At 39.0% G+C, this 16,785-nt stretch overlaps 1 long non-coding RNA gene across 2 annotated transcripts in view; it reads right to left on the bottom strand.

Annotated features, from left to right (window-relative positions):
* Positions 1-4,616: 4,616 nt before the first annotated feature.
* Positions 4,617-16,785, bottom strand: part of LOC136790878 (uncharacterized) — a 74,255-nt gene continuing 62,086 nt past the window's right edge. For both annotated transcript variants that reach the window (XR_010831699.1, XR_010831698.1), the window contains 3 exons: positions 11,540-11,640; positions 6,297-6,410; positions 4,617-5,152 (listed from right to left, as the gene is read on the bottom strand). This is a non-coding gene — a long non-coding RNA (uncharacterized lncRNA). The remainder of the gene's footprint in view (positions 5,153-6,296; positions 6,411-11,539; positions 11,641-16,785) is intronic.

Genomic DNA, 16,785 nt, shown 5'->3' with positions numbered 1-16,785 from the left:
GAGAAAATAAATGTTAGAGATCAATGGAATCTTTAAATAAATAAAAAATATAACACTTAAAAGACCTCTTAAGAGGCTTATTGTTGTTGTTGTTGATGATCTGTGAAAGAGAAAAGAAACTGCAACAACAAAAAATCATCTGGTTGCTTTCTCTTCCAATTTTTTGCATGTTAGAGAGAGTTACTCTAACAAAGGTGATGACCACAGTGCAAATTTGCCTCATGTCCCAGCAAATCTCCTGCACTCTGCTCAGTGCCTGCCCAAGAACAAGGACCAACTGCGTGTTGCCCGCATGGCTCCATGAGTGCTTCTGTCTCTAGCAGGTGCAAAGGCCAACGGAGATGTGCAACGGGGATGTGCAAGCCACTTCAACGCAATCTGCCTGAGTTTGCAGTGGGGGATGTTTCCTCCAGCGTGGTGGAAAGCTGATTTCAGAAGAAGCTCTTGCTGATTTCCATCACTTAGGATAATTTTTTGTGACTTCACTGTTGCTTCATCCATAATGACAGGGGCTGAGCTGCTCAGAAAGGTTAGGCTTAGCCTCTCCATCCTGCAGAACCGTAAAATCCAAACTATGGGACACAACAACCTGGCTGTGGGGAGGTGCTGGATAGCTGGGCCCCAAGCTAACAACAAAATTCAGGTTCAAACCTAAGCCAAGCATGCGACAATGACACCCTCTAAACCAAAACACAAGACCTGCAGGTAATATCACTTGCTTCCATTGCTTCCTTGCTTCATTGGGTTTCTTTCCTTTATTTTCATTTGCTTTCACTGTATGTTTTGTGGTGCTGCTGCCAAAGCCAACAAAAATATTACAGTTGAGGATCTTGGCTCCCACACAGAATCCTTTTGCCTTTAAAGAAACTGATAGTGAGAGAAAGTGTCTTTACCTCTTCAAAATACAATCCATTGAGGAAAGATACGCAGGCTTACTTGGTGACTCCGAATAATCTATATTATTATTATTATTATTATTATTAATAATAATAATAATAATATATGCATTAACAGCAGCAAACGCCATCATCTGCAAAATAAGCTGTGTAATCGAGCCACTTTGATCAGGTAAAAATGCAAGGAAGTGACAATGCTTTTTTTTTGAATTTTAGAACTCTTAAGGAGTCTCAGGGGAACAAAATGAAAATCTGCATCTTGGTCTGCTGCTGGGGCACCATAGAAAACCTGCTGTTCAGGTCACAGTTGACTGCTTGATTTTCATTCAGATAAAACTTGCCAAAGAATCAGGCAGGTGTAAAGATTTATCTGTAAAGACTGAGATAACACAAGCAGCATGTTTGCTGGAAGTAATATGCCTCACCACTGTACACATACACCTCCCTGCTCCACAGCAAAGCAAAGGAGCATAGGCTGACTTAAATCACCCTGAGTGGGACTTCAAGCCTATTCATTCTACTTTCCAAATTTTGATGTGCTAAGACTATGCACATGTTCAGCTTCTGCAACTGGTCTGAAGAGTGCCATTTCCTCTGCACATGCTTTCTGACCATGTCCTGTGGAAGAAGTAGGAAGGATCTAAAAAATTCTTAAGTGAAAATATCTGTGAATACTGTTTTAGCTGCAAAACATTTATGGATCAGGATTTCCTTGGTCACTGCTTACTGTAATTAACTTCTTGAGAATATTTTTTGCTAACTGCAGCTCATAAATAACTGTGGTTGGATTGGCCCAATTACAGAACATGAGCAGACTTTTCATAAATAAAATACCCTTGATGTCTTCACACTAATTGTTCTGTAACTCTAGCCTCGCTTGTCCAGGAGTAGCTGTGCTAATACACTGTAAATCAATTTAGCAGTTCCATTCACACATTGACAGACTCTGTGACAAACAGGATCACATTTCCTATCTAGACAGTCCCTACTAAGCAGTCAGTTGGAACAGAGTAATTTGAACAGGTTCACATTAAAAAATACATGATATTACCCTGAGGAAGATGTCATGCTCTTATATCTGTCCCCATCCCTACAACAACTTATTCTTCTGTTAAATAGCTAAATGTTCTTTCTGTGGTCATACTCATTACAAAACTTCAGCAAAACAAAATGAAAACACTAAGCAATTAATTAAAAAATGGCTCTGTCATTCCTTGAAGAGCACAGTTTAACAGCTAGCTTGGTGCAGCTCTGAGGTCTGCAGTCCCCAGCTGAAAGCCTACATGTACTGTCATCAGAGCAGCTCCAGATGTGTGTGGCGCATGTCCAGTATGCAGGACAGGCATAGGGTAGTGACAGGGATAAGGAGAACCTGTTCTTATCCATGTGCTTCCAGATTCTGACTTTTTTTTCTTCTTTAGCATCAGTGTCCTTTATCCACCATTCAGTCTCCTGATTTTGTCCAAGGAAAGAGCAGCTGGTTAGCACTGTGGCAGCATAGACTGCTATCTGGTTTGGGAAAACAGCAATACTTTGGGCAAAATTTGTCTTAGACATGCAGAGGCATTCTGCCTTCTATAATGCCAGACACCAATAAGGCAAGGTGTTCATTTAGCAAGAAGAGCAGCACTTTATTAGAACAAACCACACCAACCTGCTGCTTGCATTAGGCAAGAATATTAGGTTGGGTTTCAGAGTGCTGTATTAGCGATACCATCAATTTCTCTGTTTAATAACCTTATGCAGTTCATTTTCATTAGCTGTTATAGTTTAGTTATTTGAGCCTCCCCCTCCTTGCAAGATGAGAAGTTGAACATCCCCAGAAAGCTGATCTACTCAACACGAAGATAAGATTTTTGCTGAAAGGAAAATATGTTTTTTCATGGAGGGCTTTAAGATAGCTACCTTATCACCTTGAGAAGTGCTGGATGTAACAATCCTGGTTAAGTACCTCCCTCCTGCTCTCTTAGGGAAAGAAAAGTAGGCAGCATGTATCACTTTGAAGAGTTTGTCTGCGTCTGCTTCCTACTTATCTGGTAACCAACAGAGCAAGCAGCAGTCTTCAACCAAAGAAGCTTCAGATAATTTTATTCCCAATTGCTTTTTGCAATACATTTCAGGGGTAGATAAAGCTTTCCTGAGGGTACTTGGTGATTTTATTCCAGCAAACAAAGGAGCAATGAAAAGTAATTTACCTTCTGAAGTATACTGCATCTTGCAAATATCTCCTGGTAATGAAGAGATACTCAAGGCTATGTTAGATCCAGTCCCACCCTACTGTAAAGAATAAGATCTTTGACAGTAATTTCAGTATGGTAAAGTCAGACACATAGTGCACATTAGTAATGCATCCTTCTTAGTGCAGACGCCCTGCACTGCATATAAGGACACACAGACTTAAGATTCAATGACACAAGGTGCTGAGTGCTCTGGCCATGAACTAGTTTGTGAGCAGCTACACTGAGAATGATCTATAAACCCACAGTCTCTTCATTCTGAAATGTTTTGTTGGCAGTGAGACGAAAGCCAGGGTGCAAGCCCACTTTAGGTCTTTTGGGACTCCAGGAACACCCAAACCAGAGGGTGGTCATCAAACAGAAAAGCCATCTTCAAAGGCAGGAAGCAAGAAGAACTTCAAAACTGAGGGTGCATATGCCCATGCAGTGCCAGTGAGAACCAGAAGAGACTGTATGACTTGGGGGATCAACCTTTACTAACGGTCATGCATGAGCAGGAGAGCAATGACAACGAGCTATGATCTTTCCCTTTCTCATCTTCCCACAAATGTTAAGCAAAATAATGGTTTATACTAAGTAATTCAGTGAGAATACAAGTACTAACCCTACTATGGTTTTACCATAAACCTTCACTAGAGGAGCTCTGAATTCAGAAACCAAGCTGGCTGTAACTACATTTTGTTAATGTGAGTATAAAACTAATTTTTACTAAGTCTCTTTTTACAGCCAAGAGTTCTTGTTCTTCTCTCTTTACAGCTTATAAAACACCTCAGTAATAGAGAAGAAAGTGTGAAAATGTGTTCTTAAGTACTTACCAAAAAACTGTCCTTATTCCCAGAGAAAAAGCTCAACCAGAGGCCCAGTTCACAGACACATTGCCCCACAAACAGTCTTTTGCTGTGGCATCAAATAAATGCCAAAGTAATATTATCTGTAGTTTTCTGCATCATGAAACACATGAGGTCTCCAAGAACAGAAGAGGACCTCGCTACACTGGGAGATACGTACCCATGGAGAGCCACCAGGAGCTTGCACTGATTGTTTCAGTCTATATTTGTGCTCAGGTAAAATGTGCACATAACACTGGGAACTCAGGAGCTTTTCTTTCCTACCTATGCCTTTTGCTTAATTTATTTGCTTTTAATGTTGATAGCTTTTCTTGATTTTAATGTGGAAATTTTCAGTTGTCTTAGCTGTAGTCCTAAAAGAAAAATAGTTGTCTCAGCCATAGTTACAGGATGACAGAAGTGTTAATAAAAAATCTTTAAAATAGCTTGCAACTAATATACTAACCGGAATAAAGCATTTGTCAGCTAAATTGCTTAGCATTAAGGGGAACATGAGTTAGCTGGAGAGGTTTATTTTGACCACCGGAGGGCTCCTACATTTTTTCATTTATTAAATAAAAGTACTAAACAGTGGCTGACCTCATTAAGAGTTACTGATAGAATAATTTGCAGCTAGAAATATTTTTGATGAATTTCACCTTTATCTCTAAGTGAATCATTGTGGACAGACTGTGAAAGTACTGAACCTATAAATCATTCAAAGCTAGTTACAAGTACTTTCATCAAATATTTTCAGATTTGCAAATGGTTCAAGTGTTGACATTCCAGTTGAATATCTGGCTCACAATTTACATTGTCAGTTAAACTATTAACGTACCAAAGACCATCTAAACTTTTAACTATGTATTCATTTGTATGAATCATTTAATTTGTATATCATTTGCCATATAGTACAAATGTACAGATAAAAGGCCACTGCAGACAAAGGAAAAACTTCTGGTTGTGTCACTTTCAGATGAGGCTAAGCCTGCATATTGCTCATCCCTTCTGCAGTTGTATCATTGAGAAACAGAGAAGCATCACTAACTTCACCTAGACAGAAAAAGCTGCTAGCATTTGCAATTTCTGTATCCCACCATACAACTGAAATGATGCTTTCAGGGATTGCTTGAGCTTTAAAAACTGATTTTCAGGTCTTTTGGGGACAGGAAGGCAGGATCCTCTCTGATCTCTGTGGAAAACAAAGTAGTAGTTATTTTCAGGGTCCAAATCAAACATGTGGATCTCACATCATTGACTTTCACCTGATATGCACATCATGGTCAGACTAAGTCACAAGCTCTCCTCAGCTTCCTTAACAATAAGGTCAATAAATAGGTCACTTGACACATTCATTGGAGCTCTGATGAGTTAGAGGATCTGGCCCTATTTACAGTTTAACCCAGTTTCTTCCAGTTCCAGATCTCCAGTGCCTTCTAGGCCAGCAGGGCCTGGCTGCCAGTCCCTGAAACAGATTTTATTCAGTCTACACTTAGACCTCTGTGTGGAAGATACCATATCCCTAGATCCCACTATTTTCCTTATGCAGCATATATACAATGTCAGTCCCTTGGGGTTCTGCCCAGATATGTATATTCCTTCCATATCCTCTTGGTTCATGCCGTTTGTGTTACCAGCAGAGAAGTTTTGCTGAGATCTCAAGAGGGAACTGTCATTTTTCATCATTCCCTTGCAAATGTAACTTCCTTTATAAGACCACTTTGGCTTTGCTCAGTACTTGGAAGTTCTACTCATGAAACAGACATCAGGTAGGCATTATCAAATTGAACACTGTATGGTTAGCATAATTTACACGATGGAGCCAAATTAAACATGTCAGGTTGACAAAAATCTCTTACTAGAAGTTAACAAACTCCTTTATGAACTCCTGACGACAGACAAAATGTTTCACACCCTTTAAAGTGAGAGGTTGCTGGGAGCCTGAGGAACTAAACCCCTCAAGTTCTCTGGCTTCCAATAAAAGAGCAGAGCAGTAAATATTTATCTACATTATAGGTCCTACTCATAAAGTAACTGAAATGACAAAATACCTTCTCCAGGAAAACAGAAGCAGGATAGGAAAAAATAATTCTCATACTTTGTTTATTTATTTATTTAGATCTACTGTGGGTCTTTAACATTTTTAAACATTCTGAAGAAATACAGCATAAGGCCTTCAATCCTCCTTAGGCTTTAATGCTGGGGCTGGAGGGAGTTTCTAAAAGCAATGCACAATGTATTAGTGCATTTTCCACATTCTTCATTTCCACTCAAAATCCATAATATGTATCAAAACTTTCACATTGATATGGAATTACTCAAAGAAGGACACTTACCTTAAGCCCACTTTCCACTTATTTGCATGCTCGCCTGTCTTTCCACCAACACAAAACACCTTATCTGCTTGAAGCTGAGCCTCACTGCCCTCCAGTGTGATGAAATCTCAACACCTGCAGGAAAAAAACAGATCAGCAATAGTCAAGTCCTTGGTAAGTTTTGAGGAGCCTGTGTCTCTTTTCCTTTTTGAAGTATAGGAAGTTCTTCTCACTGTATGTTTTAGTCAGGTTCAGATCTAAGTGCAAAGACTGGTTACAGTAGGAAATTCTTGAGGTGGAAACAATCAACCACACTCTGGGTTTGCCTTTTCTCCTCTGGAAACTTACCTCCAGGTTGCTTCCCCTCCTCTGGTTCTTGCGTCACTTCCCCAGGACTATTGTAATCTCGTCTATGGAGTATGATGGCCTTTGAAGCACAGTTTGGACAGAACTGGCTTAAATCAGGGTCAGTTTTCCTCATAGAAAACTTAGTGTAGAAAGATGCATTTTCTGATTTCAATAAATAAATAAATAAATAAATATGCGTTCCAATAGAAAGATCCTGCCTGGCTCATCTTCTGGGGTCTTCTTTTTCTCCTCAGATAAAAACAGTAACCCCCACCCCAAAAAGATAAAAACAAAGGTCATCTGAGAGGAGAGGACGAGCAAACCATCCCACAAAAAAACTCTGCACTTGAACTGCCTCCATATTGCCAGATTGCCTCCAGACAGTGCTCTCCTTCACCACCCCCCTCCCAAAGGACGTCAAGATCCATTTTCTTCCATGCCAAACTGAATCCAGTTTGGGGTGAGGTGTGGCCAACCTCCCTCCTTCACTCCTGTAAGACACCTCCCCTCTGCAAGGCCAGTCTTCCCTGGGTCAGGCTGCTGGATGGCCGGTGGGTCGCTTGGGAAGGCCCTGCCAATACACAGGGGCACCCCTGGCACCTCATAGAAACCTGAAGTTTCTCTTCTGGAAGAAAATCTGCAAACTGACATGGCTTCTTCCACATGGCAGATCCACAGTGCCTGTCTTTTGATGTAGACTTATGCTTGTCAGCTGGATGACCCAGCAAAACCCAAACTCCAAATTCACTCCTCTAACAAAAAGGGTACTATTCTCAAGTTCAGAAGATCAGGCACGCAGCTCAGGTACATAATCAGCTTTGAGGCTCGTTCTTCAGGTTCTGATATAGATCTGGTGTGTTACTTTGGATAAATCGTGTACCCTCATGGTGATCACAAAACTGTAGCTCCCTGCTGTTTGTCATTGCCATGTAGACTGTGAAAGCTTGATAACAGGGACCACTCCTCACCATTTCTTTCTGGATAATATGGCAAGGCCTCACCAGTGATCAGGAGTGAGTATAATAGAAGTATACAGAGAAACAACATTTCCCAGTTTTAGTCAAAATTTGGCACAGAAACAATTTCTTTTCCAAGTGCTACTTGCTGGGCTCTGTTTCAGCCTCTCATATCCAGTACACTGCACAGACTGTATCTGCTTATATACCTCGCAGTGACACAGCTCCTGTGTAACTTCACTGTAAAGCTGGAGTGACCCAAGGGCTGTAAGATTGCTTTTAGCACCAACAAGTTCTTCCCAAAGACTCTCACACTGACGATACTCATGCGCATGAGCTGACACAACACAACACAAACATCTGCAGTGACAGCAGGCAGAGGACTCTGTCTCTTAGGCTCAAAAAGTGCACACAGCTATGGCTCATGTGTCAAGATAATTGCTGGAAGAACTGAGCCTATAACTCTTCCACGGCCAATTCTGATCCCATCTCATCCCATCTTCTCAGTGTTAGCCATCCTGTTGTACGTAAAACATGCTCTTATTTCACCCATCTTTTTAATTATGGTAGTAGGGGTTTAGCCCTGAATTATATGCAGTTAAGAAAGCTTCCCACCGTCATGAAAAAGAACCCCTGCATGTTTTGTATCTTTAATACAGCTAATTTACAGGGTCCTTTAAGAGCAGCTGCAAGCTTTATGTGTCAAACTACCACAAAACAAAAGAGAGTGTGGCAGTACGTTGTGGGTTTTGCTGACATGGCACACTGTTTCAATTGAAAACAAGAACTAGAAAGAGCAGTTTGAGAAACCTGACACTAGCTGTTACCTTTTGAAATCACATCTTAAAAAATAAAGACAAGCATACATTTAATTTTTATTTTTTTAATGCAAGTGTGTTAGATGGTGTTGGAGACACAGGTGATGGCCAAGTCCTTCTGAAGAAACATTTGTTACAAAGGAGAAGAGAGGGAGATGGAGAAGGTGCCATTTTTCTATCCCTATAGTAAACACCTAATGCAGCGTAAACAGAGCAGGTCATGCGGTAAAACATGAAGAAGCTCTTTTTTAATCATATGAATAGAAATTTAATATCTTTGCATTTGCTAAGTAAGGCAACTTGCCCAAGCAACCAGATACACAAAGCCATATGCATTTGTTCTGCTTTTGTTGCTACTGAACGAAGCTTCTAAGTCACAAGCATTAAGGCTGGTATTTACTGAGCAGTTGCACATGAGGGCTCATTAGGAAAATTGGGATATCCAAACATGTAAGGAAACCTGAGAAATCAAAGAAAAGAGCCACGTATACAGCATGACAAAAAAATAAAAAAAAATAAAAAAAATCATGAGCATTCCCAGTCATTTTGCTCTTATAAATTGTGAGGTCCAACAGCTAGGACCAATTCCCCAGGTCACCCCCCGCTGCTTGGTGATGCCCACCACATGTTGCAGCTGAACAGCAGCAGCACAGACCTAGGTCATGCTGTGGGGACCAAAGGACTGCCTTCTGTGGGGGTGATATACTGGAGAAAGCCTTTGCTACCCCACTTGTCCATCGTGACTGAGCTCCACCAGTGCTACAGCAAGAACAGGAGGACAGGAGAAAAATAAATTATCACCACCCAGGACACCTACAGACTCCGGTAGCGCTGTTTAAGCATTGTATCAGTACTGCCTGTCAGCTTCCAGGAGTTCACGGATATGTGGCCCTGGTTCTTTTTAAAGGGTGATTTCATAAGGTAAGAGCAGTACCACTGTGATTAGTATGCTTTAGTCTCTCTTTTCTGTACTCCTGACAGGAAGGGTGGCTGCTGTCAAAAATCAAGGTCACATGAATACAGCAAAATTCACCTTTCCAGCCTGGGATAATGAAAACCAATTGACTCTTCCAAATACAGTAGCAATAAAAAGGCTCATATTCAATAGACCAACAAAGCTCTGCAACAGCAAGACAACCCTCCACCAGCCTTTCAGCACAGCTGTTAACATCACTGAAAACACTACAATATGGGAAAGTCTTCCAAGAAGCCTGCCAAGTATACCATCACCCTCTCCTAACCCTGGGGATAAATGCAGAACCAGACCTTCACATTTCCAGGAGGTATCAAATAATGCTCAGCAGCCCAGGACAAATTAGAAACCTTTTGTGCCATAGTTGTAGAATTAGTTTTGCAGAGAACTAGCAATTCTTCCCTTTGCATGAGCAGAAAACAAAACAGGACCTCAGCTGAAGACTGGGTTATGAATAAATGCAAATTCCTAATCAAAATATCAGTATAAAAATTATTTCAGGAGACAGACACCAGAATTAGCCTCTGGATCAAACAGCTCTTGTAGATGATATTTCAGTAGGCACATGTAAAGTTCTGAGCTAAAGTCTTTCACAACATGAGCTTTAAATAAATATCTTGCCTTAAAATATTTTGTTGTCACAATGGTAGTCCCACTTTGTAGCCATGTTCAAAAATTTTATGCACAACAAGAGCTCTGATGAGAAAGAGGGAGAGGGGCCATTCCCCAAGCTTTGGGCATTTGCCTGGGATGGGGATTTCCAAGTTCAAGCTCCTGCTTTGAGATGGGCACCTAAAAGAAGTATTTTGTCTTGTAATGATTTGAGCAGCTCTACGTGGTATCTCTTCCACATGCAAGGTCATTTCTAAGCTCCTCCATACAGCTATGACCTCTTTGTCCGTCAGGTTCCATTTGTCTCTCCTCTTTGGGCAAATTTATGGCAAAGAGATAATTCCCTGAGGTCAGATTTTTATCTCATTTCCTTCTTAGCATTTCTAGTAAGATGTTTTGAAAGCTCAGGAACTTCTATATATGCACCACTTGTCTACATATGATCTTTTTCTGTCACTTTTCACTTAATCGCTCCATTCCTGATGAATGTTTCTACCTTTTTTTTTCTTTTTTTTTTTTTTTTTTTTCTCGTTGACAGCTCTCAAGCAAGAATTACCCTTTGTTCTATTTTTTTATACAGCTCCTAACATGGTGGGTTGTTGATATGGATTCTTATAATAATCATGGATTGTACAGTATTCCTCAGAGGACCATGGCTTTATTGATCACCATGTCATCATATGCAGCTGAACTGTTCTAATATTTCAAATAGTTTGGAACAAATATAAGAAGCTGACCAATGCTTGTACGTGTCTTTGTTAACTACACATACTGATAATGCATAAGGAAGGGCTAAGATTAGCCATATTACAGATGGGGAATGGGGCTTGAAGAAACTTAAAGCCAGTCCCAGGGGAGCTATGGCTCTGCAAAAAAATGGTTTCCAGATCACAGGCTAATGCCTTAACTGGCGGACCCACCTCCCATTCCAGCAGGCACATGACATCCTGCTTCCTAGCAGTTATGTACTTTGCTTCCAGTGAGGCTTGTAAAATGCAAATTCCTAATAAAACATATGACCTTTCCTTTCATGTTTGTGAATAAGATTTTATATATCCTTTTTATGAACAATTCCAACCATTCTCTTCACACCCTGAGTCATAGGTACAGCCATTCTTTGATTTCTTCTGTATTACTGGGTTAAGGCTACAACCTATTCTTCACATATACACGCAAAATAGGTGGGTGTGAACACATATAAATATACACACACATGTATGTAACCGATGTACTTACAGTTTTGGCTCTTCCACTTTGCTTCCCTATAGGGAATTACTGAGACATAGTAGCCTTATGACTTGAAAGATGAGACTATGATATTGCTATTTCTTGCACTTCCAAGAAGAGTGCAGGTGTTTCAAAGCATTTATGAAATTGCTTGATTGACTCTTATATAGAAATCTATTGACAATAAGTTGAACCTTTGCAGCTTGGCTGTAAAAGATTTGATTATAGTAACAATACTAACCGTCATGAATGTCATAAATCTTAAGAGAAAGGACACATATGTCACATATAATGCATGAAAAAGTTGTCCTTTTATCATGGATAACTTACCATTGTGTAGATACTCTGCTGATCAGCTATTGCATTATTTGAATAAGTATCTGATGTCTTGTTTTCTTTCAAGGAGGCAGGTGCAGGATGAAGCAGGAAGCCTGCCAAGAAAGATGATAAATTGCCACTCGGTGCTGGGGACCAGTGCTTAACATTAATGCAACGCTGCCAGGAATTAAAGCAGTAGAGTAATAAGAAACTAGGAAGAAAATAACTTCTCATCTGCCATTAGCAGATTGGCTCAATTTTCTTTACCCATTATAATTCTTAGTACATCTAAAACAAAACATTGTCATTGTGTCATTACAAGCAAAGTAAAACAGGTTTGGAAAACATCCTATGACTTACAAGCCATGAAACTATGTAATAATCATACCAGTTGCTTTTCTGGAAGGAGAGTAATCTTGAAGTTAACAAGTTCAAATAAAATTACACACAAAAATAATTGCAAAGAAGTATGGTCTTCAGCTTTTGAAATCCTTACCCACTTTGGCAAGTGCTACTCCCTGAGTGAACTGGCTCATTCAGTAACAGTGTAGTTGGAAGTGACAGAGAGCCCAGAATGTCCCCAGATTCCTTGTTTACTCTTTTAGCTCCTTCTGCACTAATTTGATCTGATGTAAGCTAACTTGGAAAAGAATTTCATGTGACTTACATTAGCTTATGTGAGAAATATAGATAAATCTTGTAGCAAATTTATGACTGGGTGCCTACGTGTGAGTTAAATACAGCACAAAATACAGCTTGAGCAGGAAGCTGGTCATTCATGTTGACCAAAAATCAGAGGAATACTTCATAAAAGCTGAGTTCTTAATAGTTTGACATTAGAAATGTGTTCATGCAGCCATCGTATCAATAGATGTCAATGGCCAGGTTACACACACGTACTTCCCATTTTCCTATGCCAGCAAATTAAAGCAAACCAAACATATATCTTATTTCTCCTTTGTACATACAATAGAGTATGTGGGGAAAACATAAGTTTCCAAACTTTTCAGACTTTAAAATCTTTGACTTCTGAGGCAGCCAAAGCCATGCCATATCCAAAAAGTCAGGCAGTGATGCTCTGCTGGCATTGTGCTTCCCAGGAGCAAAACTCTGCCAGGAACAGGAATGCTCTTTGCAGGCTGAAGCAGCCCATCTGTTTTAGTTTGTTCTTTCCTAGGTGGCCAGGTCATAGGTATTCTAAAAGGTCAACCTGCCCAAGATACCATTTCTGAGCTGAAGGGTTTATGCTCTTTACCTCATTTTGGAGAGCCTTTCTGCATAGCCTTTGGAGAAAAAACTGGAAAACTTGGCCTTGGAATGAGTCTATACATATTACTAGTCTACACATATTACTAGAGACCTACCTCTGGTAGTTAAACAGGCTTCAATATGCTGTAAGTACACTATGAAACATTTTTCCCTGTCATTCAAGGGAAAAACTACTCTTGCTCTTATATAGCCAGTTCAGTAAGAATCTCTGTTCAAACCACCTGTTCTAAAATATTCAGGGCTTTACCAACCATGGAAAATATAGATCTGTTATTGCCTTCCTCTCCTCCATATAACTAAAATATCAATAGAGATATCACTATGAGGCATCCAACCATGATCATAACCAGATCAGTAGGTACCAAGGAAACCCACATCAGCCTTTTACTGAACTGTTGACACACACAAAAATCAGCTAGGTCTGTTTTCAACATTCATCCATCAGTAAAACTAAAACTAAATTGAAAAACTGATTATCAATGTCATTCCTCTTTTTGCACCAGAATAACTTACAGTAATCTTTATATTTTGAAACTGGGCCATAAGTCAAACAATTTATCTTCTGAAATCTTCATCTCAATAGAGGAAAGATACCTTAAAGCTGTCAAGATGAAAACCATTGAAGAAACATTTTTAAAGCTTGTACAGGATCTATATTCTCATCTATTACGTCCAGAAGAGTGCATGACATCCAGAATGAATGCTGAAAAGCTGTATGCTATTTAGTCTCATCTAAATTTCTTCCAGAACTCTTCATCATATCAACAAGACAAAGGAATGACAGGAGAGAGGAAGATAGTTCACCATCTAGGTGATGATTTTTCAAGTTGTACATCCTTCTGTAAGTTCTGATATTGAAACTATTCATTAGCAAATGTAGATGACATACTAGCTTTAATTGTTACACATGCAGTGTTTCTGTCCATGTCTCAGTTTATCTTAACTAAGGCAATTTTCCTCTTTGCAGGTGTGACTGTGTCATGATTAGTATGGTTTCTTGCATACTGTTGGTAATAGGAAACCAAAGACAGCAAAATTCAAAATACATGTCAAGCCAGTATGACGCATTTTAAAGACAGTTCCCTAAGGAAAGAGTGAGGCTCTGGCAAAATCTAAAGAAAAGTGTGCTGTTCTATCTACATCTGAAGTGAATGTAATAACCCGATGCCTAGCATTGAATGCAATACCATAAGGCAGGCAGTCTGTAGTCTGGTTGCTGCATCCCTTCAGTCTCTATTTAGCTGTTTGTTCCATGTATTTGGTAATCAGCATAACCTGCTCATGACGTACTGGAACCAATTTCAACCTCAGACCACTGTCACTGTTTGATCTTCTTTACCTCTCTACCTCTTTCCACTTCTCATTCTTTCCTTTAGCTAAAGGAAAATCCTCAACAGAACTGTCTTGGCAGACAGTTGGACTCAGCATATTTGCAGGCAATACATTAATCATTGTCCAGGTGAAGATTAGAGTCACTCTGAACTAAAGTGCCATTTATATAAATGTCTTCCTACTGTTGGTATTGGTAGTGGTAAGGTCCAACAATATTTTGCCTCTAAATCATGAAACATATGAAACTTTGCTTTATTCCCAAATCATTATAATTATGCTTTTTGTGATACATCTTTCCCCAGTCCTAGTGCTTCAGCAAAGAATGTCTGGTATCAGCCACTCATTCACTGTTGTGTACATAACCAAAGCTCAAAGATCAGTTCAGCCAGGGAAAATAATGTCACTAGTTACACTGAAAATTTCCTAAAGGATAAAAAGGAATTTGCAATGATTTACACATTTTGCTGTGAATGAATTGTGAAGATATATCACTGATATACTGGCTTACTAACAGAGAAAGTTTTCTAAGAACTTCTTCTGAGAAGAGGAAGAGCAGGGAAATATGCCACAAAATTTAATTTTCAGCAAGCCAGGGGTTAAATAGTGTGTACAGCATCCAGATTCTCCAGGGCTTTTCTGCATGCGTAGTCATGTAGACTATGCAAAGTAACTGCATCAGTTGTGCTTGACTCCCAGTGTTGCTAAATGTTGATTCAAAGCAGGAAACAGGGAAGAGAGTGCGAGAATTGTTTATGTTTCATTGTATATTTCTCTGGTAGGTTTTTAATATAAGGAGAAATAAAAAGAAACCTGCAAATGATTTTGTTTTTATGCATTTAGGAAAATAATTGTAATATTCCTCTTGCAACATAGTATTGAGATTACTTTTGTGATCCTTTTCTCTAAGGTCAACATCAGCAAATGTATTCCAGCTAAAGTTATGCTCCAGGATCAGGTGATCTGGACCAACATTCATTGAAGTGAATGATATTTTCAATATAAATCCCAGTTAAAGAGTAATAACTTAATTCCTTTAATTTACCTGTCAGTCACCCTGCTGACAATAGTGGTCACCCTCAAGACTACCAGCAGGAAGATCAAACCCCAGCCAAGTGACTGACTTCATTTCTCAGCCAAGCAAGAAGAGCAAGAAATCTTGACCCAGCAACATATACATTAACTAATCTCACCGAGACAAACAGAAAGCAACTACTACTTGTTTATTGATTTTCTGTACTATGTTCATGTCTGAGAAACCTGAAAAGGAAAACATACAGGACAAATGACCGGCAGCGTCTGGTATTCTTGTGACTTACAATAAGTTATGTTGATATTTCCCAAATAATCAGTATATAAAAAAAAAAATTATTGCAGAGAAATCCATACAATGATGGATTTTGTTTTGACATTATCAAATGTTCCACAGTGATATTTCATCCTTCCAATTTGTTTTCTGTCTTGTATCATAACACAAATTATAAAATAAAAGATGAACAGTGAAACCTGGAACAAAATAATTTAAACTTACAAAAAATCGCTTGGGATTTTTTAAAATAGTAATAAAATCGGTATGATTCTGGGAAATATATTGGTTTCCTGAAATCAAAAATCATTTAAAGGAAAATACATGAACAGGAAATTTTCAATCAGCCCAAATAGAAAGTCTAAGGTTGTTCAGAACGATTTAAGAAATCACCTAATTCTTTCAGAAAATATTTCAGTAGAATTCAAAGTAATGAGGAGAACTTTGTTTAGCTTCTGTTCATCATTTCTTTTAGTTCATGCTTACATGAGAAAAACAGTCATAAATTAAAAATCTTAATGACTGAACATCATCATTATGATACAGAGAAGAGATCAGAGGCAATTAATTCTCAGTATTTTCTTTACCACATGGGCAATATATGTCAGTGCATAGACAAACTTTTTTATAGCTATGTAACACAAGATTGTAGTGATGATCATTTACACATTCAATCTGATTAAACATTTTAAAGATGACAAAGAAAACACTGCAAAGTAAGTACAACATCTGAGACTAACCTTTTCTAGAAAAAGGGACTAACTTTTGACTGGCATATTTGGATACAAGGCTAGAGAACATCTTAACAGTTTAACATTATCTCATTAGCATCAATTCAGTACTGAACTGAGATAATTCATGAGAGAATTTTATGTTGATGGACATAATAACAGAGATGGAAAATCATGGGTCCATCCTTTTGCTTGAATCTAGTCACATAGAGATGTAGTTTGTCCTCTACTAAATATAGCGATTTTGGACTAGCACTTTTCATGCCTTTTCATGGAGATTTTACTGTCTACCATTAATTTTGTAGCATGATAACATGCTTTAAAACACAGTAGAAACTTGACCGAGTAAACTCAGTCTAAATGTGAGCTTAGAAACTTCATTTTAAATTTTCCTTTTTGATTTTAAACTTTGGTGAAGAGCACACTCATAAAAAGCTATGCTCTCTGCAAAAGTATTACGGTAGGCATGAGAAGGAACGAGCAGGAAAAATTACCTAAGAGATATGGCTCTGTTTTGTCGGACAAGATATTTTATGTTGGGACAAAGAGGAGCCAGTGGATGGAAGAAGTCCTCCAAGATTATCGAAGGCCTCTTGTGAACCACTACATTTGGATGCTCATGC

This window comes from Anser cygnoides, chromosome 1, assembly GCF_040182565.1.
Source record: "Anser cygnoides isolate HZ-2024a breed goose chromosome 1, Taihu_goose_T2T_genome, whole genome shotgun sequence".
NCBI lineage: Eukaryota > Metazoa > Chordata > Aves > Anseriformes > Anatidae > Anser > Anser cygnoides.
The sequence above is the reverse complement of the archived record's forward strand: the minus strand, read 5'-3'. Positions and strand labels throughout refer to the sequence as shown.